General features: G+C 56.1%; 1 long non-coding RNA gene across 2 annotated transcripts in view; it reads left to right on the plus strand.

The window, feature by feature from the left end:
* LOC149120160 (uncharacterized) overlaps window positions 1-27,669 on the plus strand; it is an 86,979-nt gene that overhangs the window by 26,101 nt on the left and 33,209 nt on the right. The window contains exon 2 of one of the 2 annotated variants that reach the window (XR_016226833.1): window positions 18,035-18,202. The exons of the other annotated variant lie outside the window; for it this stretch is intronic. This is a non-coding gene — a long non-coding RNA (uncharacterized LOC149120160). The remainder of the gene's footprint in view (window positions 1-18,034; window positions 18,203-27,669) is intronic. 2 annotated transcript variants of the gene reach the window in all.

Here is a 27,669-nt window from a genome sequence, read left to right on the forward strand (position 1 = left end):
GTTGTTATTGCCCTGTTTTAGCCCACCTCTACCCTTTGGCTGGTTTATGGGCACGGCATCATGGTAAGGAGCAAATAAGGACGGACCGCACCTTCATCTCCTCAATGCTGTCATTCCTCTGTGTTGGGAACTTGCAGAATCTTCCCTCCGGTCTTTTGAAAACACTGAAGTGTCGTAGGCTGCAGTTGCCTTACTCTGCTATAGAACATCAGAACTCCATCCCCCCTCAAACTGAGTGTTGCACCTGTCACCCAGCCTCGCTCTATCCCCCTCCTCCCTACCCTTCCTAGCCAGCATGGAGGTCCTCAGAAAACTAGAAAATATGACTGCCACGTGGCCCACTGATTCCATTACTGGGTATTTTGGTATAGGCAAAGGAAATGAAATCAGAATTTCTGAGACGCCCTGTGTCTCCTGCAGCATTATTTCCCAGTAGCCAAGACTTGGAATTCACAGAGATGGGCTTTGAAGGGTGGACGGCAAACAAAAGCTGTGGTCCATATACACCGTGGAATATTATCCAGCCATAAAAATGATGAGATTCTGTGTCTGTGGCAACCTGGGTGGCATTTTGGAAAGGGAAATAAGCCAGGCCCAGAAGGGCAGACCCTGTGTGATCTCACTCACTGCGGAAGGTAAGACACTTGACCACCTGAAGCGGGGCGTGGAGCGGTGGCGCTGTGACCGGCTCCCAGTGTCCCAGCCCGCAAGCCGAGACGCAGACACAGGAGCAGGTCGGGAACGCTGAGCTTCAGGCTCCTCTGCAATGAAACGGGCGCCGACGCCTGCCCAGGATGGGACGAGATCACCTGTGTAGCCTGTAGCCTGGCACCCGGTAGGAATGCAGTCCCGTCACCTGTCTCTGGCACTGTCTCCTACCGAGGTTACAGTTCCTCCCTCTTGCTCTCCTCAGCTCTCCCCTCTTCCCCAGCCCCTGCTTCCCACCTGCACAGGTATGTAGCTGAGAGTTGCCAGATCCCAGTAGGGACGGGAGGGAGTGCAGCACAGAGCACGGAGCCTTGCTAGGTTTTATTCGTGGAGGGCCACTGAGATGAGATTTCACAGCTACAAATGAAACAGGGCGTAATGGTGACACTTGCTGCAACTTGGCCATTGCTGGGTCTGCGCCAGGGACTGTGCTCAGCACCCTGCCTGCCTTATCCCAGTGAATCTCCTTCCATCGTGGGATCCAGGCAGTATTGCTGTGTCTATTTCATGATGTGAAAGCAGAAGCCAGACAGAGGCTGTGTGGCTTGCCCCAGATCACAGGGCTTGTAAGACTAGAAATACTGTGTATGTGTTAGTTAGCATAGCCTCTGCTTTCCCAGGTGCGTTAGCAGGGAGCTGGATTGAAGTGGAACAGCTGGGACTTGAACCAGCGCCTGTATGATGTCAGAGGCTCAACTCGCTGCACCACAGTCCTGGCCCCCAGCTTTCCACCTTCAGCGAGCCAGCTCCTCTGAAGGCTTTGTAAGATCCAGCCGTTAGCAGCTTTATAAGATTTTGCAAGGATTCCGTCAGATAAAAATACCTAAAGAGCTTAGCACGGTGTCTGGCACGTGATTTGTGGGATTAAGTTCGTTAATTCACGTAAAGCACCTGGAGTTGGGCTGGCACAGGGTGATTCCTATCCGAGTTAAGCAGCCACCTGGGATGGCAGCTTCCTCTTGTAAGAGCCAGGTGGAGTCCTAGCTGCTCTACTTTTTTTTTTTTTTTAAGATTTATTTATTTGAGCCGGCGCCGTGGCTCAATAGGCTAATCCTCCACCTTGCGGCGCCGGCACACCGGGTTCTAGTCCCGGTCGGGGCACCGGATTCTGTCCCGGTTGCCCCTCTTCCAGGCCAGCTCTCTGCTATGGCCAGGGAGTGCAGTGGAGGATGGCCCAGGTGCTTGGGCCCTGCACCCCATGGGAGACCAGGAAAAGCACCTGGCTCCTGGCTCCTGCCATCGGATCAGCGCGGTGCGCCGGCTGCAGCGGCGGCCATTGGAGGGTGAACCAACAGCAAAAGGAAGACCTTTCTCTCTCTGTCTCTCTCTCTCACTGTCCACTCTGCCTGTCAAAAATTAAAAAAAAAAAAAAAGATTTATTTATTTGAAAGTCAGAGTTACACACAGAGAGGAGGAGAGGCAGAGAAAGAGAGAGAGAGAGAGAGAGAGAGAGAGAGAGAGAAAGGTCTTCCATCCGCTGGTTCACTCCCCAGTTGGCCGCAATGGCTGCAACTGTACCAATCTGAAGCCAGGAGCCAGGAGCCTCCTCTGGGTCTCCCACTGAGGTTCAGGGTCCCAAGGACTTGGGCCATCTTCTACTGCTTCCCCAGGCCATAGCAGAGAGCTGGATCGGAAGTGGAACAGCCAGGACTTGAACCGGTGCCCGTATGGGATGCTGGCACTGTAGGCGGCGGCTTTCCCCGCTATACCACAGCGCCGGCCCCTGCTCCACATCTGGTCCAGCCCCCTACTAAAGCGCCTGGGAAGGAAGCAGAAGGTGCCCAAGTCCCTGGACTCTTGCCACCCACGTGGGAGACCTGGATGGAATTCCAGGTTCTTGGCTTCAGCCTTGTCCGGCCCGGGCCTTTGAGGCCATACGGGGAGTGAATCAGCAGATTGGAAGGCCTTTCTCTCTATGTCTCTCTGTGTGTAACTCTGCCTCTCAAACAAACAAATCTCTAAAACAAGAAAAGAAAAACAAAAGCCCGATCTGGAGGCCATGGGTCTGTATCCGAGCGGGAGGGAGTCGTGTCCTGCTCACTAGCCGGCCTGGTCTTCCCTGCCAGCCTCAGAGAGGGAGTCGCTTGCTGGTCCCCACAGCCTTTGCGGCTTGGGACCCTGTGGGATGAGCCCTGGGAACACAAGAGGGGCGGGACTTGCAGGGTCTGTGAAGGGCAGGAAGGACTTCTAGGCGAAGGTGACGGTCAGCGGGAGTTTTGTTCTCCGTGCTGAGACAGCGGCCTGTGTCGAGCCTCAGTCAAGGCGCCATGGGAGAAGCACACCATTTACCTCCTGCCCAGACTGAGGCAGAGCGTAACCAGCAGCTGGGAGCCTGGGCCCCAGCGTGGTCCCTGCGCGCAGCACGCAGGATGCGGGCACATCTCGGAGCCAGAGAACGGCTGCTGTGAGGCCCCTCCCTCCCCAGGACAGCAGACTCTCTGTCCACCTTGTCATTATCTGCCTTGCTGTGTAGCTGTCTCCTCCAAATACTGCTCTGTTTTGCAAACCAGCCCCAAACCTGGCTGTGCAAAGTAGGGGGGTGTGTTGGCAGCAAGCCGAGTGCCGACCACAGTCCCTGGGCAAATCTGGTTCAGTCTTCAGACTTTCCGCTCAGCATGTGGAAGGCTTTTATTCTTCTTCTTATTTTTAATATTTGTTTATTTATTTGAAAGGCAGAGTTACAGAGAGAGGAATAGAGATCTGCCACCCGCTGGTCATCCCCCAAATGGTCAACAAAGTTGAATTTCTTTTCAAATCTGCTCCGGTCCCTCGGCAGCTGAAAGAGGAGTGGTCAGGCCTCCTTGGGGGCCCACACACCCCTGGGTCTCAGGCCTGGGGACTCCCACCTGCCTGGCCCTTCCTGCCGGCAGCCGCGTGCTCGCCTGAGCCGGGCTCAGACCCCTCTGCTTGCGTCACCCCCGCCTTGCAAGACAAGGCGCGGTCATAAAATCAACTGTCCGCAGCCATTTAGGCCTAGGCATGGTTAATGCCAGAACTGGCTTCCAAATTGACAGTTAATGAGGGAAAATGACGAGGGCCGTGTTAACAGACGCAGGCTCGAGGCCATAAACAGGCCGTTAAAGCCAGGTAGTAAACAGCTTGCCAAGGACCATTTATGAATTTATTTTTTTTTTTGAAGGGGAGAAAAATGAACCGACGAGGCTCGTCCCCTTTGGCGACCAGGTGCGACTGGCCGTGGGGAGAAGTGAGGGATTCCCTGGGCTGGGCCTTGCAGGTGAGCCGTGGGGCTGGCGCCCTGGGCCAGTTTGGACCCCCATGTGCTGGACTTGGGTCCTAGCTGTTCCTGGTGCCTTGGAGGCTGGGTGTGGGGTCAGCAGTTCTGGCACTGACCCTGGCTCTGCCTGTCTGGTTGCTGGGACCCAGAAGCAGTCACCTGATTTTCCAACTCCTTCCTCCTACCAACAGGCCGGGGGGCTCCATTCTGCTTCGGGGCCTGGGGCTGAGTTAGGAGCCCTCCCCCCGCCATTCACATCCTTCCTGAAATTGCAGAATACAGCTTTGTTTGGGGATCATGCAGTTTTTTTCATAAATGCATTTTTCATTAACTGAAGGGCCCTCACATAAGTGGGTTTCAAAACTTTTTTTTTTTTTTTAAGATTTATCCATTTATTTGAAAGTGGGAGTCACAGAGAGAGAGAGAGAGAGACAAGAAGAGAGAGAGGTCTTCCATCTGCTGGAATGTTGCAATGGCCAGGACTGGGCCAGGCCAAAGCCAGGAGCCAGGAGCTTCTTCTGGGTCTCCCACATGGCTACAGGTGCCCACACACTTGGGCCATCTTCCACTGCTTTCCCAGGTGCATTAGCAGGGAGCTGGATGGGAAGTGGAGCATCTGGGACTCAAACCGGCGCCCATATGGGAAGTCGACATTGCAGGAGGCGGCTTTACCCGCTGCACCACAGCGCCAGCCCCTGGCTACTCCACTTCTGATGCAGCACTGCTTAGGCATTTGGGAAGCGGCAGATGATGCCTCAAGTACTTGAGTCCCTGCCACGCACGTGGGAGACCCCTGGTCCTGGTAGAGTGGTTGCACAGGTAACGAGTTAAGCTGAGGTCACATTGGAGGAGAGAGGGCCCCAAATCCAGCGTGACCGACATCCTTCCTGGGAGAAGAACAGAGACAGACACACGGGGAGCGTGGCGAATGGCAGCACTGGAGGCAGAGAAAGAGGCGGGATCAGAAGTGGAGCAGCCAGGACTTGAACGGGCTCTCATATGGGATGCCGGCATCACAGGCAGTGGCTTTACCCACTGTGCCACAGTGCTGGCCCATGTTTGTTTTCATGTACAGGATAGGAGCTCCCTGGGGACGGGGACCAGGCCACCTTGCTGTACGCACAGTGCCTGTCCTGGAGGAGGAGCTGAGCTCCTCTGTCCCCGGAGACCTTGGGATCAGGAGCTGCTGGGGCCCCGGCGTCCACACCTGAGCGTGTATCTATGAAGTGGGGCTGATGGATGCGAATGGAATGGTATTTAATTGGCTAAAACCAGAGCTGTCATCCCCTAATCAGAGGGCCTGAAAGGAGGTTTTCAGCACCTGCTTCCGCTCAAGAATAGTGTGGTGCAGCTGCCTGGGGTGGCAGGGGCCGCCCGGGGCCTCCACAGGCCTGTCTGTCTGTCTGCCCGTCTGTCTGTCTGTCCAGGGACCAGCTGAAGACCTGGTTGTCCCATCAGAGAAGCCCAGGCATTGCTGAGCAAGGCTTCATTTCTGGTAAAGCTGACACCCCCTAAAGTGTGGTCATCCTTGTTCTCTTGGGTCCAACCCCTCATGGTTTGCAAAGCACTTTCAAGGACACAAGGCTCCCCTGTGAGTGCAGCAGGCTGGGCCCCCGTGCTGTGGGTCAGGACCTGGGGCTCGGGCGAGGTGGCCCCACTGTGAGCTGCCACGTGCGCCCCTCCTGTCTCCTCGAGCTCTTTCCCCACTTCCAGCAGCTGAACCCACTGTGCCACACCCCAGCCCCAGACTCTGCTGTTTTTGTTTTCAAGACTTTTTTTTTTTTTTTTGAAAGTCAGAGTTACAGAGAGAAGGAGAGACAGACACAGAGAGAGAGCTCTCCACTGGTTCACTCCCCAGATGGACCAACCCAGGTTGCTCTGAGACCGGAGCTCAAGGCCCCGGGGTCTCCCTGATTCCTCAAGAGAGTCCAATCAAGGGCCAGGAGCCTGCTGGCTGCTTGTCTCGAGACAACAAGCCTGCGTCTCTGTGTTTGCGGGAGGCCGTCCAGCAGCCGGCCACAGGCCCCTCCCACAGTCCTGCTGTGGTGTCCTCGCTGACGGCCTCAGCGGCCACTACAAAGCACAGCCTCCCATGTGAAGAACAACACTGAGCACTTGGACCCTGGCATTAATCTGAGTCATGCCAGGTTTTAGGTTTCCAGGGCTCCGTGGCTGGCATTTCCCACCCCTAGGGACACTGTCCGAGCCGCTGGGTGTCCGAGTTGGGGGATACTGTCTGCCTGGCACTTACGTGACCCCCGGATACTCACTTAGCATCCAGACTCTGCTGTGGCTCTGAGGGTGCAGCGGGGAACGAGATAGGGGGGCCCTAGAAGGCTGTCGGGGGGCTGACACACAGGGGAGAGAAGACTATTCCCAAGCATGGTAGCATTGGAAAAGATGATGGCCCGTGATGGCGTGATGTGCTAGGTGGCGGCGTTAGCTGGAATGGCTGGGGAAGGCCCCGAGGTGAAGTTCAAGGGTGGGAAGTAGAGACCCAAGTGCAGGGCTCGGAGAGGGACCATGCGACAGCCCTGATGTATTTCCTAGGAGGCCAGCGTGGCTGGCGCAGAGCGGAGGAGGGGAGAGGGGTTGGGAGGTGAGGTCAGAGGGGTGGGCTGAGCCTTGAGAGTCCTGGTGGGTAGTTTGGGTTTTATTCGGGGTCAGTAGACATTCGTGCCACAAATGCCCAGCCCTCCGCTCAGCACTTCGGCCTTTTCTCCGGGTTGGGTTGCGTTTGCAGCGAGCGATCTGGAGGCATGAGCTTCTGTGTCTTTCCAGGACCAAGAGCAGAGCTCCTTCCTGTTGGCTTTAAAATGGTGGGGTCCCCAAGCTCAAAGGTCCTCCCCTGTAGTGAAAACCCACTACCTGCACAGTCCTGGCTGGGCCCACCCAGGAGGAGTTGGGATAAGGAAGCGGGGTGGGGGGCGGGGAGCAGCCAGCACTCTGCCTTTGTTGGAGTGACAAAGTCTTTTGTCTCTGCCCCAGGAGTCTCTATCTGTGAGAGCAGGATGCTGATTTGCCCTCCTGGCTGTCCGCAGGGCGGGGTGGGTGCGTGGGGGCAGGGCACAGATGGAAAGGAAACTGGCTGGGGGGGGGGGGCAGGGGGCAGGGGGGTTGGCTTTTGCAGGAGCCCAGGTGAGAGATGGTGGTGGTTCCACCTTGGATGCCAACTGTGGGCCTGGGGGCAGTGGTGTGATTTGGGCTTTGTTGTAGAAACAGAGTTGTTGATCTGGCTAGGGAACGGAACGTGACCCCTAGGTCTGTGTCCCGAGCGGCGGTGCAGCTTGGGCAGTCTGATGAGCTCTGCGTTGGCCACGGGAAGGCTGGATCCCCGTGGGGGTCCAGGGCTTGGGCACAGACCAAGGCCGCAGGTGGGGATGTGGTGACGTAAGAAGCCACGTGGTGGGATGTTGGCCTGTGTGCGTGCTCTGTACAGTGGCCCAGGCTATCCTGAGCGGGACCCATGGCCAGGCCTGAGGGTTCCTCTCTGGCTCTCAGTTCCCTGAAGTCCTCCTTCTCTGGACCTTCCCCGAGAGCTGTCACTTAGCGCACAGAGGGAGGCTCTGAGACCAAGTGGCCAGCCTTGGATCTTGCCTGCTCTCCGTGCACCGTTCAGCACACAGCTTCCTAAGCTCCTAGAACAGGAGTGGCAGTACCCACCTCTGGGTCGTTGCGTGGGCTCAGTGAGATCCTTCCTGCTAAGTGTGGAGCGCAGTGCCTGCCACGCCCCCAGTACTCTGCACCGCTGCGGATTGGACCGTGGCCCTAGAACACTTGTGTTGAAGCCCTGAGCCCGAGGACCTGGGAACGGGATGGTATTGGACACAGGGATCCCGAGGACAGACCCTTGCCCAGTGTGTCTGGTTCTTAGGAGAGAGACAAGGTGGATGTTCACACGCAGAAGAAAGACCAGGTGAGGACGCAGCACCAGGAAGGCGATTCTGCAAGCCAAGGAGAACCTGACCCCACCAACACCTTCATCTTGAACTTGCAGTCAGGGCTGTGAGAGGTTAGTTTCTGTTGCCGCGGCCCCCAGGTTGGTGATGTTTTATTATGGCAGCCCAGGCAGACAGAGATCCCAGGGCTGCCTTCGTTCCATTCACTGTGCCCACATCCTGGGTCAGCCGCTGCTCCGGGCTCTGTAGACACAGCACCAAACACAGCAAAGTCCCTGTCCTCATGGGGTTGGTGTCCCAGAGCGAGAGACAGGCAGTGAACAGGTCGTCCAATGGACAACAACAAAGCAGGTGTGGTGGAGCCTTGCTGTGCCACCAGCTGTCGGGGCTCCGGACGGCAGCCCTCTGTCCTCTGTCCCAGCCCCCAGGAGCGCCCGCCGCTGACAATGGCTCTCAGCTGACCCTGTCTTCCCAGGGGTGTCTGCACCCAAAAACTGGGTGATGTGGAGTGTAATGAGCCAGCTGTGAAAGCTCATCCCAGCTCCAGAGCTCCCTTGGGGTAGGTATGAGGCCTTTGTTGTGTGGCAGTCAAAAAGCGTTGGAGGCTTAGATGCGGATGCATGGATGGATGGATGGATGTGTGGATGTGTGGATGGGTGGATGTGTGGATGGGTGGATGGGTGGATGTGTGGATGGGTGGATGGGTGGATGGGTGGATGGATGGGTGGATGGGTGGATGCGTGGGTGGATGGGTGGATGGGTGGGTGCAGAGATGGATGGATGGGCAGATGGCTGTGTGGATGGATGGATATGTATCTATGGCTGGGTGGATGAATGGATGCACAGATGGGTGGGTGGATGGATGGACAAGTGGTAGATGGACAAATGTACCGACAGATGGACAGATGGATGGCTGAATGCCTTGTGCTAGCTGTATTTAAGTCCACTTTCTTTGTACTTCCCTGTTGACTTCACCCGAACCTGCTCTCTGCCCCTTAGCACACGCACTGGGCTTTTCTCAGGAATATTGTGTTACTGGCCAGCCTTCTCCCCACTAGCTGTCTGAGGAGTGGCCTGATAGTGTGCACAACACACTAGCTCTGGAGCCAGAGGGCCTTGGGTCCAAGCTGGATTCAGCCATTCTGTCTTAGAGGATGTGCTGTGCAGATTAAGTTTGAAAAACAAGAGAGGACAGCAGTGTGTGCAGTGGGCTAGGCTGCCGCTTGCAACACTGGCATCCAGGATCAGAGGCTGGGCTGAGTCCCAGCTGCTCTGCTTCTGATCCAGCTTCCTGCTAGTGCACCTGGGAGGGCAGCAGATGGCAGCCCAAGTGCTTGGGCCCCTGCACCCTTGGGAGAGACCAGATGGCTCCTGGCTGCAGCCTGGCCCAGCCTTGGCTGTTGCAGCCATTTGGGGACTGAACCGGCAGGTGGAGGATCTCTGTTTCTTCCCCTCTCGCTGACACTCTGTCTTTCAAAGCAGTCAATCAAGCAAGTAATTAATCATTAAAAAAAAAACTTAATGCAAAGTGCTTACATCAGGCAGGGCAGTTGGTGCCCACGGAGAGTCATTCCCTTCCTGTCCTCTGTCCATTCTGGCTGTTTCTGTCATTCCACTATGAAACGTAAACACTGCTCTAAAACTATTTCTTTGCAGTCCACCTCTTCTGAAGACGATGTGGGCCAGCGTATGCTTGAATTAGTTTCAGTAAAAATAATCCAGGGTTAGTCTAGGAATCAGGAAAATAGGCAGCAGTCACAAGGCTTGACAGTTGCTGGTGCTGAACTGCCTGGCAGGTGAGCTGAAAATGGAGTGTGACTGGTTGCAGAGCTCTTTATTTATTTTTTAATTTATTTGAAAGAGTTACAGAGAGAAAGAGATCTTCCATCTGCTGGTTCACTCCTCAAATGGCTTCAGTGGCTGGAGCTGTGTCCATCTGAAGCCAGGAGCTTCTTCCAGGTCTCCCACATGGGTGCAGGGACCCAAGCACTTGGGCCATCTTCTACTGCTTTCCCAGGCCATAGCAGAGAACTGGATTGGAAGTGAAGGAGCCGGGACTTGAATTTGCGCCCATATGGGATGCCGGCACTGCAGGCTGGGGCTTTAACCTGCTGTGCCATGGCGCTGGCCCCTGCATAGCTCTTGTCATCTGAAAAGAGAGATTCACCAGCCATTCCATAGATCAGAAATAGGGGTCTACATGCAATTGAAGAAATTCAGTCCTTTGCCATTTCGAATTTCTCAAATTGGAAGAATTTTGGAAGGCTTTGCCTGTGCATCCCTGGGCAGAATGTACGCAAAGCCGAGACTGACGCAGGCAGGAGGGAGAATTTGGGGGACAGGGAAATCAGTGCTGCGAAAGGAGGATTGCTCTGGTTCCACAGGGCAGTGGGCCTGGCCCAGCATCTGATCTGCTGTGCTGCTCGCGGAGAAAGTCGTATGCAAACTGGTTGGAAAAATGCTTCCACCCAACTGCTTGTGGACAAAGCACTTTATTTATAGACATCAGAGGGAATTTGGCTCCTTTGTTTTGTAACAGGACAGGGAACGGGGCCAGGTAGCGGCCGGCTCCAGGATGCTCTGTGTTCCGCACAGCGGGAATGTGGAACCACTTTCCATGAAGCACGCTGGGCTCGTCCCTTCCTTTCTTTCTAAAAATGCTTTCTAGAGCTGGTGAAAGAAGACGTCGCGTAGTCGTGCTTATACGGTTGGTAGCCCCCTGTGTTTGGGTGGGGGACTTGAGTGAGGGACCCTGCGGCCGCACCCCTCTTATTCATGCATCAGTTAACCTCGGAGGAGATCTGGTGGATGCCTTCCCTGGGGCTCCCAGCTTCTGGGAAACATGCAGAAGGCAATGGACATTCTCAAGAGTTCTCTGGGTTAGAGGGGAGCTGGAATCTGGGACACAGTAAAAAATCCCACGACTGGCCAGTCTGTGGGCCCCTTGCAGTGGGAGGGTCCTTAGGAGGACGACCTCTGCCCTGGTGCACTCGAGGAGAGGGATCAGGGCAGCCAGACGGAGTTGTTGCATGTGGGCGGTGGCAAGCTGTGTCCCCAGATGGAAATGGGATCTGAGCCACAGCCGGCACTTCCTCCCACGGGGGACTGGTTTGAGCAAAGGGGACAGGGCAAGAAGGCTATGGTGGGTGACAGAGAACACGGGCACAGCACTTTACAGTGTGCAAAATGCTCAGGGCCACTGGTTTTCCCGCACTTTCCTGGCCCACGAATGTGGCAGGTGCACCTGCTGTGTGTGGAACATGATGCACAGTGCAGATCAGAGACAAACAGCATCTGCCACTCCCCCTTCACGGGAGAGCCACGGTCCAGGCTTCCGGCCCCCCACAGCCTCACACGGCGCCTGCAGTGGCCTCCTGGCTGGTCTCCCTGGTGACAGCCAGCTGTGGCCCTACCATCTGTTCTGCACAAGGAAACCAGGAGGATCCTTTTCAAAGTATGGTGGACTGTGTCACTTTAAAGCGAGTCAGAAGCTATCCCAGGTCGGTCAGAGAATGTCCATCACATAAAACCTTCCAAAAGCCTGGTGGTGCTGTTCTGTGTGTCAACCTTGCTGGACTGTGATGTAGTTATTTGATCAAGCAGGGCCTTGGGCGTGGCTGTGCGGGGGTTAACTTCCATACTCAATGACTTGAGCAAAGGAGACCCCTGCTAGCCCAGGAGGCCCCATGTCATCATCTGAGGGCTATCTCGGCTGGTTTCAGGTGTCAGCCTGCACGGAGGGTGTCCCGATGTCTGGGAGCACAGCTTCTGCTTGTGTGTGCTTGTGTGTGCTGGTGGCTGTTTGCAGAGGAGACTGGCGTGGGTGTTGGCAGGCGGGGTGAGGGGGAAGATGGACTCTCAGTGTGGGCAGGCACCCTCTGATCAGCAGGGTCCCAGATGGAGAAAGAAGGAAGGGAGAGAGGGGGACTTCCTCTCTCTGACCGTCCTGGTGGCGACACTCGCTCGCTCTTGCCCTGGGGACATCAGGATTCTGGAGCCGTCTCTCTCTTTTTTTTTTTTTTCAAGATTTATTTTTATTTGTTTGAAAGGCAGAGTTACAGAGAGAGAGGAAGAGGGAGAGTGAGAGTGAGAGGGAGAGGGAGAGGGAGAGGGAGAGGGAGAGGGAGAGAGAGTGAGAGAGAGATTGATTCTATCCACTAGTTCCTTCCTAAAATGGCCACAACGGCAGGAGCTGGGCCAGCGCCCAGGCTGAAGCCAGGAGCCAGAAGCCAGGAGCTTCTTCTGGGTCTCCCATATGGGTGCAGGGGCACAAACACTTGTGCCATCCTCTGCTGCTCTCCTAGATGCATTAGCAAGGAGTTGGATTGAAAGTGGAGCAGCTGGGTCTCGAACCAGTGCCCATATGGGACACAGGTGTTGCAGGTGGTGGCTTAACCCACTGGGCCATGGCACCTGCCCTTTGGAGCCTTCTGTCTTTGGACTCTGGACTGGCCCCAGCAGCCTCTGGGCCTCTCAGGCCTTGGGCCTCAGACTGGGGCCTCCACCGTCAGCATCGCTGCCTCTGGGGCTTCCAGACATGAGTGGAGCCACGGCCCCGGCTTCCCCGCTCCTCCAGTTTGCAGATGGTCTACCATGAGCGTCTCAGCCTCCTCGATCCTGTGAGCATTTCCCCTAAGAGGTCCCCTCTTGTGTGCTTCATAGATCCTGTGTCTTGGAAGGATCCTGACCCATACAAAGGCCCAGGAGCAGACACTGGGGCGTGCAGAGGAAGATGGCAGCAGCAAGCCTGCCTCCATTTCCAGCCTTCTGGGCTGCCCGTGGATTTGGACTTAGCCAGTCTTGCTTCTATATCACGTGAACCAATTCCTGGAGATAAATCTACACACACACACACACACACACATAGACATGCGCACCCTACTGGTTTTGCTTCTCTGGAGAGGCCTGGCTGGTCCTATCATATTCAAAATGAAGGCTCTAGGCACCCTGCTCTCCAGGTTTGCTCCCCGCCACTGCCAAGGGCTCTAAGACCTCGTAGCTTAGCATGCACTCCCTACACCGCACCGACTGTTCCACACGCTCCCCAGACATCCGCACCACCGCCTGCCTGCCCCTTCATTCTCCTTGTGGTCCCTACAGGGTGGCCGTCTGTGACCTCAGGGACATGTCCTGGACATCTGTGATGCTCCACTCCTGCACTTGCCCCCCACCCCCACCCCGGGACTTAGTACCCTCTGATGGACCGCATATTCACTGTGCCTCTTTGTTTTCTTTCTCTCCCTTGACCGTGGAAGCACCCCAGGGGTGGGGTCTGTGTGTGCTTTGCTGTCTGGGCTGTCCTCAGCCCCCAGGTCTGCCGGGCGAAAGCAGGTGCTTGCGGTAACAGAACACCACAGACTGGCTGGAATGTTCTCTCAGTGTTGGAGGTTACGAGGCCCAAGGACAAGGTTCCACGCAGCGCGGGCTTCTGGTGAGGGCTTCCCTCCTGGCCCCTCCCTGCTGTGTCCTCACGTGGCCTGGACACTAATCCTATGGGGCCAGGAGCCCACCCTTGTGACTTTATAACCTTAATCCCCTCCTAAAGACCGGAGAAGCAGCTGGGGGAATGTGAACAGGCCCTGCATTTGAAAGGGGCTGGACAGGGAGCTAGTGAGTGAGCCTAGGAGCTTGGAGGTGGCCAGCAGCCTCCTGGCCACCCCCACGCACCCCAGAATCCCACCCCCTTCCCTGCAGATCCAACATGGCTGCAGGCTGGGCACACCTGCTTCCCATGAGGATGCCCCTGAGCCTCACACCCCCCCAGTCATGATCACGTGTGAGCTGAGCTCCTGGTAGGGATGCTGACACCTTCCCAGAGAGGACCACGTGCACTGAAGCCCCGCCCAAACGCACCCCATTTGGTTATTCAGTTGGGACAGCACCCCTACCCAGTGAGAGGTCAGCCTGGCTGGGCTGGGGGCAGACGCCCCTCGGCTTACAGAGGGAGGCTGCTCTCTCACTTCTTTAACTGAATCCTGCTCTCTTGCACCTTATCTGCACCTCTGCTTTGAACGCAACTCTCACGCCAAGACAGTAACTCAACAGGAATCCAGCCAGCAACCCCTGGCCTCATATCCCACAACAATTCAAAGGACAAGGATGGGCAGTACCCACTAGTGTTAGACATGGGCGGGCCCCTCGGCCCTGGGTGGATACCCACCGGAAGAGTGTTCTTGGGAGCCGCGTTCAGTATCATCCCACACTGGGACCCCCCAGGTGTCCTCCAATCAGAGAAGGGGCACATACACTGACGTATATGTGCATCATTTACTGCCCAGTATTAAAAAAGAACAAACTATGGACAATGTGTGTTGGTACATAGACAATCTCACAAATGTCATGATAGTCCTAATGAGTGTTGCCAGTGTTTGATCTTGTGTCAATGGAATGTGGTCTTTGGTGAGCTATGTATGTCCATAGTTCTATCCATAGACAGTGAAACCATGGGATGAGCTAAAGGATAGTGAAAGATACCAAAGTGGTTATCTTGAGTGCGGTGGAAGAGGGGGCATGAGGAGCCCCCTGGGGCACTCAGGATGCTGTAGGTCTTGACCACAATGGAGATTTGGCAGATGCACCCGTTAGAACGGGTCGAGCTGTACACTCAAGGCCAGTGCACTTTGCCGGGTGTGGCTTCCACCTATGCTGACATTTATTGTAAGGACCAGGTCAAGGGCAGGGGCATCAAATCTGAGTGTGAACAGGAAGCAGAGGCAGTCACCTGCTCACCCGGGCACCAAGCACGGTTGCCTGGTATGCAGCCGGCGCCTCAGTAAACTATCATTAGGGGAGTGAATGAAAGAATAGCATCAGTAACCTTCCACGAAAGGAAGACACGCCAACTCTTTACAGAAGAGAAGTAAATGGAAAATGAAGCTAGACAAAACACTCAGGCTAATAACCCGCAAATATCCATTTATCTATCCAATTTGGGGAAAGTGAGTGAGTGCTAGGCGGCCATGATTACAGTACGGGCTCCTGTTTTGGCTGACAAATTAATCTGCCCAGGGTTTGGGAGTGAGGAAGCCTCTCCAGGCACCCTCCCGGCGGCGGCAGCCTCAGCTGATTTCCGGGGAATAGGTGGAGGCCGCCTGATTTTCATGTAGATTACTCGAGGGCCGAATGTAAATTGATGTAAATCAGGGAAAGCGATCAGCGGCCACGGCCCCTCATTCTCTGTCCAGGGCCTCTCCTGTGCTCGCGCTGGCCCCGGCTCTCCGGGTGCCTTACCAATCTGGATCGGGGGTGGGGGTGGGAGCGCCGAGGGCGCGGGAGGGGAGGTCCTGCGAGCTCCCTCCGTGCAGGAGCCCTTGAGGAAATAGCATTTCCCAGGGAAGAGATCTGTGACAGGCGCCAGCAGCGCCGCGCCTCACACACGTCCCCGCTCTAATCGACACATCCAGACGCCTATGGTTCTTGTAATGGCAATATAGGCTCCTTGTAGGAAGGCTCGAACATTCAGACATGCGAAGAGAGATAGCCTAGCAGGCACCCACAGCCCCACCCGCACCAGCAGTCAGCCGCAGGCAGGTGGGAGTCGGCGCGCCAAGTGCGGCTTTCAGCGATCCCAGTGTTTTAATTGCTCTGTTCTTTGGCTTCCTGTAATGGGTTTAAAATCTGGTTTTGAAATGATTTGTTTATCTTCGTTTTGTTTGAAAGAGAGAAATCTTCCATCCGCTGGCCCATCCCGCAGGTGCCCACCACAGCTAGGACTGGGCCAGGCCCAAGTCAGGGGCTGAAAACCCCATCTGGGTCTCCCGCACGGGTGGTGGGGGCCCGAGGACTTGAACCCAAAGCACTGCCTCTCGGGTGCGCATTAGCAGGAGACTGGAATCGGGAGCGGAGCAGGACTTGAACCCACATACACACATACACACATACACAAATGAGAGAGAGAGGGAGAGGGAGAGAGAGAGAGAGAGAGATCTTCCATCAGCTGTTCATTCCCCAATGCCTGGGCTCTCCAGCTCCCAACAGCCGCAGCTAGGTCAGGCTGAAACCAGTAGCCACGCCCTCCATCCTGGCCTCCCACATGGGTGGCAGGGGCCCAAATACTTGGGAAATCTTAGGCTGCCTGTCCAGGCACATTCGCATAGCAGGAAGCTGGCTCAGAAGCAGAGCAGCTGGAGCTGAAGTGGGTGCTCCGATACTGGATGACGGTGTCACCGGTGGCGGCTTCACCCACGGCGCCATAACGCCAGCCCTCGCACCTGGCCTCTGGTTCCTTGTCCCCAGAGTATTGGAGAAGAAATTTCTTCTGCTTTATGCCACGAGTTGGGCATTTTGCTGAGGCAGTCCTGGGAGACTGCTGTGGTCAGTGACCCCCCCACCCCCATCCCAGAGCTCACTGAGCTGGGGACTGGGGAGATGGAGCAGACCTGTGGGGGCTGCAGCCCAGTGGGCGGCATGACCCCAGCCCACAGCTGGCCTCCCAGGCGGTGCTGCATAGGATGGAAACCCCCACGGCTGTCAGTCTGGGCTCCCTTCTTGCAGGGCCCAGGAGGGCGAGGCCTGTCTGTTGAGAATCTCCTGCGTGGTAGGCTCCGGGCCGGGCCCCGAGCTTGTCCCTTGTCTGCGTCTCGCCCCATGGAAAATGGCGTCACCCTCATTTTACTGACAAGAAAGCAGAGGGAGGTTAAAGAGCTCACTCAAGGTCACAGCCAGTGGACAGAAGAGCCGGGGCCTGGAGGATTCCCATGCCCAAGTCCAGCCTCTTCTCCTTCTGGCTGGAGCCTGGCATCCCCTGGTTAGATTTTGGCTCTCACCGTCCACAGCCGAGGGAGCAGGAGCGGAGGGGCGACTCCCCACGCTCAGGGCAGAGCCTGGAAATGTCTGTGTCTCGGATTCCTGGACTCCCAGCTGGCTGTGCACCCCCAGAGAGCGGGGCCCGGCCCATCCACTCCCCTCTTGACAGCACCCAGAGAGCACGCGGTGGTGGGCACTCAGTAAGGGAAGAAAGACTGGCTCCTTCTTGAAAGCACAAATCTGCCAACTTTTTAAAAATGAGAAATGGTGTGAGCGGGGACGTGGAGCGAGCAGAACTTCGAACTTGACATGGGGCGGGGTGGCCACTGTGCAGAACGCTGGGCAGCTCCTCCATCGTAACACCAAGTCCGGAAGAATTGACCAGGTGTTCCAAAGGACAGCAGGTATGTGTGACTGACTGTTCACCGCAGCCCGAGCCACAGTGGCCCAAAGGAAGACACGGCGCCACAGTCCAGCGACAGACGGATGGGTGGGCCACATGGATCTGTCCGTGGACCAGAGAGGAGTGAGGCGTGGCTGCAGGCCGAAGGGGCTGAGCTTTCCAGCCTTATGCCGACTGGAACAAGTCAGACACAGAAGCCACCTGTCGCCTGGTTCCTTCAGGAAGAAGTATCTGGAAGAAATCCATCTATAGAGGAAGATGCCGGGGCTGGAAGAAGGGAGGAATGGCGGGGCACTGCTTCACAGGTCTGGGGTGTCCTGCAGGGTGGGGCGGCAATGAGAATGTTGTGGGAGCAGAGAGCAGCGATGGTGAGTGTTCTCACTGCTGCTGGATGAGGCACCCTGAGACGGTAGACTTCGTGCTGTCGCGTTCTCAGCAGTCTCCTGTTGTCCCCCCACCCCCACCCCACCCCCAAGCCAGGCTCTCAGAAGAACCTTGCACACTGGCTTCAGCCCCTCACCTGCTGTGGCTGGATGTGTCTTGGGAGCCTGGTCCCACTGTGGCCGTGTTAAGAAGGGGTGGCACCTGGACAGGCGGGGCCTCGGGCAGCGTGGCCCTTGGAAGGGAGCCCACTCGTCTCCAGGGGAGAGTTGGTGGAAATCAGCAGTAAGGGTCGCTCTGCACGGCCTGCTCCTGCTCTCACCACGTGGCCTCTCCCCTCGCACTCACTCCCACCTTGATGCCATCATCATGCTGTGATGCACTGGAGAGGGCCCTCCTGGACCCCGGCCCGAGGTCTGTAGAAATCAGCTGGCCCAGGAGAGAATGGACCAGGCCATCTTGAGCGCCGCGGCTCTCAGCCCAGGCACCACGGCCCCCTGAAGCGCTCGCTGCTGCTACTACCTTTGCTTCACCTCTTCCCTGATGGGCAGGCGTCATCACGCAAGCCCTTCTAGTCCTGCCGTGAGCGCAGGTGCACGCACACAGAGCTTTTCCCGCTTGGGGTCAGCGCGGCTCCCTGAACACTGCTTTGTTCCCATGCAGTTCGCGTGGCGTTGGAAACTTTCAGACTGACACCTCAGCACTGACCTTGAGCGAGAGAGGACGAGGTGAGCCCAGCAATTATGCGCTGACGGCCGTCAACCCAGGGGACAGCCGCTCTCCCGGGCGGGCATCCGACGTCAACCACATCTATATTCAGAAGAGTCAGAGGTAATTTGTACATGTCTCAGACTGCATCCTACCTCTCCCCCACCCGTTCTCTCCTGTGAAAGGTAAAATTAAAGGGTTCGCAATATTACACCTTTTAGTAGTTACCAGGTGACAGGGACGCACGGTGTCAAAGTGACTGACAGGCTGGCGGTTGAACGTGGACTTGGCATGTCCTTTGTCACAGCTGCAGTCAGGGCTCTTTGTAACCACGGCTCAGAGACAATGGTGATTCGGTTAGGGAAAGCCACCCCCGGCGATGTCCCGGGAGGCATCTGGGTTTACCCTCCAGTGGAACTCGAGAGAGTGAGCAGAGGGGCTCTGGATGTGGGCTTTTCTAGATGGTCCCCTGGGCGCGAGTCCTGTTTCTGCCTGGCCAGCCATGCGGCCTGGCTCAGCCACAGGGGTCAGTTTCCTCTTCTGGGAGAGAAGCAGTCACTCTCTGTAGGCGCGTCTCTGACCTGCGGGGGAGCACATTTCTTCATTTAATGAACCGTCACCATGTGTCCCCCGCTGAGGGCAGGGAGGAGCCTGAGCCAGGCCAGTCCCCACCCTTGCATCAGCTGCATCCTACAACACTGACCGGCTCTGGTCTGTTAGACCCAGCAGAGGGCCTGGCTTCCTGCGAGCCTTGGGTGAGCACTGGCTAATGCCATCATGGAGGAGAACTCGCCAGCCTTCACGGGACAGGGAATTAAAGGGGTCCTAGTGCAAAACACAGTGAAACCCATGCACTGTGCATGAAATTTGTGAAGACCCCTTGCGTAACCAGCAAGAGGAGACTTTATTGTGTACAGCAATCTTAGCTTCACAGTAAAACGGAGCAGCAGGTAGAGGGAGCCCCTGGGTACCCTCAGTCCCCACCCGTGCTCGGCCAGCAGAGGGGGGGAGGCGTGTGTCACAGCGGGGTCGGGGGGACACATGCCGACGTGTCACACCGTGAGTTCTGGGTTTCCGTCAGGGCCTGGCCTTGCTGCTGGACAGGTGGCTGTGACCGGCGTCTGCGTGGTGTCCCTGCCCTGAAGCCCCTCTGGCCTCCACCTGCTCAGCCTCTCCCCCCACCCCCCCATGCCTCGGCCCCTGGCCGCTGCCGCTCTTGTTGCCATTTGTACAGTTCTCCTGCGTATCACTGGCATCAGACAGGACGCAGCCCTTTTCAGATGGGCATCGTTCGCTTGGTGATACCCACTGAAGGTCTCTCCACGTCTTCTGGTGGCTTGAGGTTCTTTTCTTTTTAGCACTGAGCACTAGTCGGTTATCCGACTGGCCCAAGTGAAACGCTTAGTAAATGTCCCGGGTGCACACCCGTGATACCGCGATCCAGATCCGCAGTGGGGGCAGCTCCCTCCACTGCAGGTCCCCTGGGCCCCTCCCCCCAGGCCTCCTGCTCCGTCACCCAGGCTCAGTTTTGCCACTTTTGAACTTTACATAAATACAAACGAGCAATCTCACCCGATTGTGCAGCCTACCGATTCATCGATACATATACATTGATACATCGGAGGGTCTGTCCCCACGAGGAATAACAGTGTTCGTTTTCACTGCTCTGTTGCATCCAGATTAGGCCTCGATGAAACACCTCACACTAAATACGCCCTGTGCCTCAGAAGCGCCTTACGCAGGCGCTGTAGACACAGGATCTCCCTGTGCAGACCTTGCCCTCAGGGGCTGCCCGGTGGAGGAGTTGGATGTGATGCATGATCCTCCGGTGTCCCCCGCCAAGAGTGTCTCACCGAGTCAGTGACACGCTCCGGAAGCACTCCCACAGGGTCCCGGCCCCATGCCAGCAGATAGAGGTGGAGGAGACACCTGGCCAGCTCTGGGGGCAGGTGAGGAAAGCTGCAAAGTGGGGTGTCCTGTAATGGAGGGGGCGCATTGAGCAGTGGAGTCCAGAGGAGGACAGCACTGCCCCCCCCCCCCAAGCCTGGAGGTCACAGCAGGTGCAGTGGACCCTGTTGGTGGTGCTGACAGGTTGGCCCCCGCCGCCCCCATAGCCAAGGCTTCTAGCTGCCGTCTGTTCTCAGCATGGCAGCCCCATCCGCCCCAAGGCTGGGCCTCACCCCAGCTCTCCAGGGTGAATCCTGATGGCGCAAGCCCATCCAGACGGAACAGTTTCCCCACCAGCCATTGGTTAAGCCAGGACCACGTGACACAATTCTGGCCAATTGGATATGAGGGGAGGTCCTCTGGAGTGGGTGGGAGATGAGAGCCTCTGGAAACATCTTCCTCACTGATGGAAAAAATAAAAAGCAGGGGCAGGCTTTGGGCCGGAGGCTAGGACACCGCTGCCCATAGCGCAGGGCCTGGGATGGATTCCCGGCTGCGGGTCCAGCTCCCGGCTCCAGCTTCCTGCTGCTGTGGACCCTGGGAGGTGGCGATGAAGGCTGAACTGTGTCCCTGCCGCCACGTGGGAGACCTGGCGTGGGCTCTGTACTCTTTGTGGTCTTTGGGGAGTGAACCGGTGGTGGGAGGTCTGTCTGTCCCTCGCTGTCTGCCTGCCTCTCAGGTAAATAAGCACATCTCTTTGGAGGAACCATCTGTTTTCTTACTTGATCTTCATCGTCATTAGCTGATGCTGTCTTAGGGCTCATTAGACTGCAGGAATAGCTCCATCTCTGGACTTCGGATTCTGTGTGTTGGTAAATACTCCTTTCCGTTGGACCTCGCTTAGTGTGGCCAGAAGCCCCGCAGTTAATAGAAAAAAAAAAGTCTTTTTTTTTTTTTAAGATTTATTTACTTATTTGAAAGAATTACACACAGAGAGGAGAGACACAGAGAGAGAGAGAGAGAGAGAGAGAGAGAGAGAGAGAGAGAAAGAGAAATCTTCCATCTACTGGTTCACTCCCCAATTAGCTGCAACAGCCGGATCTGCACCAATCTGAAGGCAGGAGCCAGGAGCTTCCTCCAGGTCTCCCACATGGGTACAGGGGCCCAAGGACTTAGGTCATCTTCTACTGCTTTCCCAGGCCATAGCAGAGAACTGGATCGGAAGTGGAGCAGCTGGGACTCGAACTGGTGCCTGTATGGGATACCGGCACTGCAGGTGGTGGCTTTACACACTATGCCACAGGGCTGGCCCCCGAAAAACAGTCTTGGCAGAAGACATGATGGTGGGCCAAGCCTTCACGGATGCTCAAGAAGAAGCAAGTGCCCTTGAAGGAATGAGTTTAGGAGGCAAACCAGGACTCCAACAAGAGCTGCACATCAGCAAGGGGCCTCCAGCAGCTGTGGCCCAGGCACATGGAAGACCTTGAACGTCCTTGCCCCACAGGAGCTCGCAGCGAGCCTGGACAGGTCCCTATTTACTCTCGCTGTATCTTATTTGAGCAGCGTTGCTTTCTCTGGGCCAGGCATGGTTCTCCATCCTTTGTGCATCCTAAGCCAGGAGATGCTGAGCAGGCGGCAGGACGAGAGAAAGGGCAGGCTCCTAAGCCCTGGCTGGTTCCAGAGGGTGGAGGCATTTCAACAGGACCTGCGGCTGGCACAGCAGGCGAGGGGCCCGGCCGGGGAAGAGCAGGGGTGCCCAGGCCCTGGCAAAAACTCAGGCTGGAGTGCTGCGTGTCCAGGAGGGAGTGGAATGGAGTGGGGGGAGCCTCCTCGAGGCCTAGGGCACGGCGACAGCTGAGTTTGTGTGGCAGCATTGATGGCCACTGGGCACCCAGATGAAATACTGTGGGTGAGGCTTTCCAGATGAGGTTGGCGTCTGACTCGGTGGGCTGCGGTGCAGATCCTGCTGCCTGGGGCTTCCTCTGGTCCGCAAGGGCCAGTCCGAGCTTCCGTGACTGTGTGCTCTGACCCCCTCAATGAATGCTCACGTCTCCGGGTCTAGGTTGCACATCTGAAATCCAAAATGCTCCAGAATTCAAAAGCCTTCAAGCACTGCCATGGCACCTGTGGTGGAAAGTGGCACGCTTGACCTCACGCGAAGGGTGGGGGTCAAAACACAGACACAGCAAAAATACTGCAGGAAGTGATCTTCGGGCTGTGCGTCCACGGTGTGTGCGAGGTGTGCATGGATTTCATGGTCAGTATTTGTGATATCACAGTATGAATATGCAAATATTCCAAAGTCTGGAACGATCCGAGACCTCCAGCATCTCTGGTCCCCGGGAGCACTCAGTCTGATACGTTTGCTAGGTTCTGCTTCTCTGAGGCACCCCAGCTAGTGCAGGCACCTGCCAAGCCTGCAAGGGGTCGAGTGGAGGAGACCACATGGGCCTGGGACTTTTTCCCCAGTCAGCCACAGTGGCACACTCTTAGCCTGTATTTTTTTAAAAAGATTTATTTATGTATTTGAAAGTCAGAGCTACACAGAGAGAGAAGGACAAGCAGAGAGAGAGAGAGAGAGAGAGAGAGAGAGAGAGAGAAAAGTCTTCCATTTGCTAGTTCACTCCCAAGATATCCACAATGGCTGGAGCTGGGCCCATCTGAAGCCAGGATCCAGGAGCTTCCTCCTGGTCTCCCACGTGGGTACAGGGGCCCAAGGACTTGGGCCATTTTCTACTGCTTTCCCAGGCCATAGCAGAGAGCTGGATGGGAAGTAGAGCAGCCAGGACTTGAACCAGCACCCATACGGGATGTTGGCACTGCAGGCAGCGGCTTTATCTGTACACCACGGCGCTGGCCCCTCTTAGCCTGTATTTTTACAAAAGGTTTTATTTCTTTATTTGAAAGGTAGAGCAGCAGAGAGAGAGAGAGAGAGAGAGAGAGGAGACAGAGATCTTCCACCCTCTGGTTCACTCGACAAATGGCTACAATGTCCAGGGCTAGTTCAGGCAGAGGCCAGGAGGAACCCAAACTTCATCCAGGCCTCCCACAAGGGTGGCAGAGGCTCAAGTACTTGGGCCATCTGCTGCTGCTTTCCCAGATGGGTTAGTAGGAAGCCGGACCAGCTTGACTGAAGCCAGGAGCCAGGAGCTCCACCTGAGTCTCCCTGGTACGTGGGCCATCACCTGATGCCTCCCAGGGTGCACATTAGCAGGAAGCCGGGTCAGCAACAGAGGCTGGCTCTCCACCATGGGGTGTGAGTGGCCCAAGTTTCAGCTTAACCACTGGGCCACGACGCCTGGCCCACGTAGCCCACTTTACGCATGGAGCTTCTGAAGGAGTTTCCAATTATAAATAAGGGAAAAGGCTTATTTCTCAGCACTGACTGTATATGTGTGTGTGTGTGTGTGTGTGTGTGTGTGTGTGTGTGTGTGTGTGAAAACCACTGCTCCAGAGCCAGGCTTCTTAATGTGCCATCCATGGACCTAGGGATCCCTGGCTGGGCTTCCAAGAGCCCGGGAGTTCCTGGAATTGTAGGCAGCAAGCTGTTTACACTTGCGCAGTAATATTGTGCTGGGAAGAAGACCCCGTGCATTCCACTCTTCCACAGCTCCTGGAACGGCTCCAGGATGGGGGGAGAACGCAGACAAATGCACACAGCTCTTGGGGACGCTGTCAGAACGCAGCCTCGGCGTCCCCAGGTCCTTGGCGGGGCTGAGATTCTGCATTTACCCTGCTCTCCCCGGGGAAGCTGCTGCTGCTCCCACTCTGTGGGCCACACTTTGAATTATGGGTGTTCGCAGCTGAGCTGCCCAGTGGGTGGACACGGCCACGTGTGGCAAGTGAGAGCCAGACTTCCAGTGCATGGAAAAGTGCACACTATGTGGCTTTCAAAAAATGTTTTATAGCAAAATAAACTTATTTTTAAATTTCATTTCTTCACAAGCCTTTTAAAGAAAAGATTTATTTACTTATTTGAAACTCAGAGTTACAGAGGCAGAGACACAAACATGGGGGAGGGGAGAGAGGGAGGGAGGGAGAGGGAGAGAGAGAGGGAAGGAGAGAGAGACAGGGAGGGAGAGAGAGAGGGAGGGAGAGAGAGAATGAATGAGAGTCTTCCATCCTCTAGTTGACTCTCCAAATGGTTGCAATGGCTGGGGCTGGGCCAGGAGCCAGGAACTCCATCCTGGTCTCCCGCGTGGGTGGCAGAGGCCCAAGCACTTCCCCAGGCAGATAAGCAGGGAGCTGGATGGGAAGTGGAGCGGCTGGGCCTGGAGCAGGTGCTCACACCGCACCCCAGTAATGCAGGCAACATCTTAACCTGCTGTGCCACAGTGCTGGCCCCTCCACAAACCTTCAAAATACCTTCGTACTTAACAGATTCCAAATACTTGGTAGCAAAAAAAAAGTCTCGTTAATAATAGTTATATTGATTATATTTCTCAATAATATTTTTGGATGTATTGGGTTAAATAAAATATATTAAGTTCATCTCACCTATTCTTTTTTTCAGTTAATTTTAAAATTTTCATTGACACATGAACTTGTCCATGTTTGTGCTTATGGGGTACAGTGTGATAATTTGCTACATATATCCGATGTATAATCAGCAAGTCAGGGAAATTCTCATTTCTATCTCCTTAAACATTTGTCCTGGGCCGGTGCCGTGGCTCACTAGGCTAATCCTCCGCCTTGCAGTGCCGGCACACCAGGTTCTAGTCCTGGTCGGGGCGCCGGATTCTGTCCCGGTGGCCCCTCTTCCAGGCCAGCTCTCTGCTGTGGTCTGGGAGTGCAGTGGAGGATGGCCCAAGTGCTTGGGCCCTGCACTCCATGGGAGACCAGGAGAAGCACCTGGCTCCTGCCTTCAGATCAGCACCATACGCCAGCCACAGCGTGCCGGCCACAGCGACCATTGGAGGGTGAACCAACGGCAAAGGAAGACCTTTCTCTCTCTCTCTCTCTCTCTCACTGTCCACTCTGCCTGTCAAAAAAAAAAAAAATTGTCGTTTCTTTCTGCTGGGAGCCCTCACATTTTGTTGTCTGCAAACCGTGAAATGCTTGTTGTAGACCAGTCTCCTCCACGGTGGGAGGACCTCGAGTGCTTGTGCCCCCGTCCTCGGCTTCCCAGGCACAGTAGCCGGGAGCTGGGTTGGAAGCAGAGCAGCCGAAACTCAGACCAGCGCTCTGCTGTGGGATGCGGGCACCCCAGGCCTCTGTGCCACGAGAGAATTTGCATCAACTGTGTTTTTTAAATTGCGCCAATTGCGTTCTTCTTCCCCAAGATTTCTCCTTGGTTCTTTTGCATGCCCTGTGTCTCTTTGCTGAGGTTTTCATTCAGATCATGGCTTGTTTTCCTGATTTCATTGAATTGTCTGTATTCTTTTGTATCCCACTGCACTTCCTTAAAATCCGTAGTTTGAATTCTTCCTCAAGCGACACAGCCGTTTCCTTTCCTCTGGGGTCTGTGGCCAGAGAGTTCGTGTGTCCTTTGCAGGTGTGACGTGACCTTGCTCTGTCCCTTGTTGGTATCTGAACACCCGGTGACTCGGTTGCCACTGGCGATGTTACAGATGGGGTGGTTTTCGTGGTAGAACAGGTGCGTTGGTTGGGTTGGCTACACTGACTTTGGTCCTGGCGCGGTGGGGGGTGGTGCAGTGACGTAGTTCCAGGGCTCCCCAGCTGCAGGCGACATTGGCAGTGCTGGCAGTTCTATCAGTGGTGCAGGCCACAGGGGTGTGTGGGATTGGTCCACCTGCTGGATGTAGCTGTGTGAGCCGAGGCAGGTTCTCCAGCAGCTCTGGGCCCAAGGCTGCAGGTGCAAAGTGCCCATCCGCCAGCAGCCCCGGGCAGGCGCCGTGTGGCGCAGCGGGAGACGGGTACTCACACATCTCTAAGCACTGGGTGATTCCCTCCCTGGTCGGTGCCTTCGCCAGTTAAGCTCCTCAGATCAGGCGGCCCAGTCAGTTTCCAGGAGCAAAGGGAGGGGAGGGGTCTGCCCGGCTGCTTCCCAGGGCCGGCAGGCTGGGCTCCTGAGAGAGAGCCCCGCAGCTGCCCTGCCGGGCGGTGTGGCCCCACATAAATCGTAGTGACATATGTGGCTTGCATCCGTGGCTGGCGCCGTCTTTCTACTGCTACGGGCTATGCCATGGCAGCCAACTCAGGAGTGCAGGATGGAGGGAGCTCTGGGATTCGGTCCCAGGGGGAAGTCCCAGCGATGGAGCAGAACAGCTTAGAGACCTGGGCCCGTCACTTCCTTCCCCGTCCTGCCTGAGCTGGTCCACCGGAGAACAGGACAGAGGGGCCCGATCTCAGCGTCTCCGTTGTTCCCATAGACGTCACCTCCTTGATTCAGGTCGGCACCCACAGATCTGTGGAGGGGCAGTGCGGGGCTGAGGACGCCCGGCCCGGAGCTGTGTGCCCGTGCTTACATCCGGGCTTGCAGGATGGGACAAGGTACTGTGCCTGCCTCTGCGGAACCTTGGCTTTCCCATCTGTAAAATGGGCATATGGTAGTGCCCATCTCACAGTGCCAAAGAGAGAAAGAAACAAGTGAACACCTGGAGAAGCTGAGACCGTGGCCTGGTGCCTGGAGAGCCCTCAGTTCTTAGGAACTATTATTTTTATTTCAAACCAGGTTGAAAACCCACAAAGTAAGGTACCCCTTCTATACAGGGTGGAGCAAGCCTGGCTGTTTACTCTGTCAGCTCTTGAGTTCCTTTTTTTTTTTTTTTTTTTTTTTAAGATTTAATTATTTATTTGAAAGAGTTTGAGGGAGAGAGAGAGAGAGAGGGAGAGAGGTCTTCCATCTGCTGCTTCACTCCCCAATTGGCTGCAACAGCCGGAGCTGCACAGATCCGAAGCCAGAAGCCAGGAGCTTCTTCCAGGTCTCCCGCATGGGTGGAGGGGCCCAAGGACTTGGACCATCTTCTACTGCTTTTCCAGGCCACAGCAGAGAGCTGGATTGGAAGTGGAGCATCCAGGTCTCAAACCGGTGCCCATATGGGATGCTGGCACCTCAGGCCAGGGCATTAACCCACTGTTCCACAGCACAGGCCCCCCCCCCTTTTTTTTTGACAGGCAGAGTGGACAGTGAGAGAGAGAGACAGAGAGAAAGGTCTTTCTTTGCCGTTGGTTCACCCTCCAATGGCCGCTGCGGCCGGCGCGCTGCGGCCGGCGCACCGCGCTGATCCGATGGCAGGAGCCAGGAGCCAAGTGCTTTTCCTGGTCTCCCATGGGGTGCAGGGCTCAAGCACCTGGGCCATCCTCCACTGCACTCCCGGGCCACAGCAGAGAGCTGGCCTGGAAGAGGGGCAACCGGGACAGAATCCGGCGCCCCGACCGGGACTAGAACCTGGTGTGCCGGCGCCGCTAGGCGGAGGATTAGCCTAGTGAGCCGCGGCGCCGGCCAAGCACAGGCCCCTTGAGTTCCTCTTTTGTGAGATAGATATTGTTCCAATGAACAGTGAAACAATACACATGCTGCCGGAGCCTAGGGGCGGCCCGTGGCAGGTCCTGCACGCGTGGCGGGTCACAACCCCTTCTGCCCCGTTCTGTTGGTGCAGGGTGCAGCCCTCAAGTCGCTGCAGGTGCAGGGTATGTCCCTCAAGTGAGATGTCCCTTTTCTACCGCCACAGACCTCAGAGTGACCAAGGGGGAGCCCGTGTAGCCCCTTCCATCACCGGGCACCTGGGAGTAGACGAGAG

This window comes from Oryctolagus cuniculus, chromosome 20 (assembly GCF_051225735.1).
Source record: "Oryctolagus cuniculus isolate XC-2025 breed Fujian yellow rabbit chromosome 20, ASM5122573v1, whole genome shotgun sequence".
NCBI classification, from domain to species: domain Eukaryota; kingdom Metazoa; phylum Chordata; class Mammalia; order Lagomorpha; family Leporidae; genus Oryctolagus; species Oryctolagus cuniculus.